Below are 1404 nucleotides of genomic sequence, written 5' to 3'. Positions count from 1 at the left end.
GTCTGTCTTTACGTTCTGAGTTCATATTTCGCCGAGATCGACTTTGCCTGTCATCCTTCGGGGTCGATAAATTAAGTACCAGTTACGCATTGGGGTCGATGTAATCGACTCAATCCCTTTGTCTGTCCTTGTTTCTCCCCTCTATGTTTAGCCCCTTGTGGGCAATAAAGAAATAAGAATCGTTAGCACGCCGGGCGAAATGTTTAGCGGTATTTCGTCTGTCTTTACGTTCTGAGTTCATATTTCGCCGAGATCGACTTTGCCTGTCATCCTTCGGGGTCGATAAATTAAGTACCAGTTGCGTACCAGTGCCGATCTAATCGACTGCTCCCCACCACTCAAAAAAATTTCGGGCCATGTGCCTAGAGTAGATAAGAATAATAGGCGTGTTGACTAATTTCTTGAAAGGCTACAACGATTTCGAGTTCAGTTTTAGGTGACATCTAGGAAAATATCTATTTTAAATTTCTCTTTAACAACCAAAATCACACTGAAATTATTGATTGTTGTAATTATTCCTTTCCTTGTTGGGTGTCAACCACGCGCGACCACTCACACTGCTCGAAATCAACGATCCCACCATCACTGTACAGGTCGGCCACAAACACAAATTTCCATAAATGAACCCTACTGAAGATGGGTCCTTGGGCCCGAATTATATAAAGGCGTTTTAACTTTCATCTCTGTGTTAGAAGTTTCTCATTTTCCTCTTCATCTATTAAAATAACTGCATTTTATAGATCTAAAACAAGCCTGCTAACTCGCATAATCCGGGCTCCTCAAAATTCTTCATGGGGACATCAAAATCTTCCTTTCTGCCCTTCATAATTCAGCAAGATTTCTTGCTAAAAAAATGATACCTTAAAGTCAGCTAGTTACTATTGATATTAGTATGTCTTCTGGGAAAATTCATGTTCTTTTTTTGTTGAAGAAAACCACTTTTCTGGCGTACAAAAGGTTTATAATTACCAACATCAAATTGGATAAATTTGTATGAACCACTTGATGACTGCGATTTTGTTCTACTTATTCAGATTCGTAGACCACTTTGTGTTAGATTGTTCAACATAGATAGTTTTACTAATTACTAATAATTAAGATCATTTCGCAGATTTTGTTAATTAAGAAATATAGTACGGCGTTTCATATAAATGTCTCGAAGTCGCGACAGTTACAATGGCGAATGCAGTATGCCGAAAGACACTATGAAAGAGCCTTCCAGTTCGCAGGATGTGGGCATCAATCTTTCTCTTGATCGAACTGAGAAGGGAAGTAGCTTGGGGTCCCAGAATATCGGGTATTCGCACCGTTATAGGTTCGAAAGAGATCTATAGGAAGGTAGTTGTAAAAAAAAAACAAAAACGTTAAGTTACCTTCTCGAGCCATACTGACTCATTAGGTCTG

The sequence above is a fragment of the Octopus bimaculoides genome, chromosome 7 (genome assembly GCF_001194135.2).
Source record: "Octopus bimaculoides isolate UCB-OBI-ISO-001 chromosome 7, ASM119413v2, whole genome shotgun sequence".
Classification (NCBI taxonomy): domain Eukaryota; kingdom Metazoa; phylum Mollusca; class Cephalopoda; order Octopoda; family Octopodidae; genus Octopus; species Octopus bimaculoides.
The sequence above is the reverse complement of the archived record's forward strand: the minus strand, read 5'-3'. Positions refer to the sequence as shown.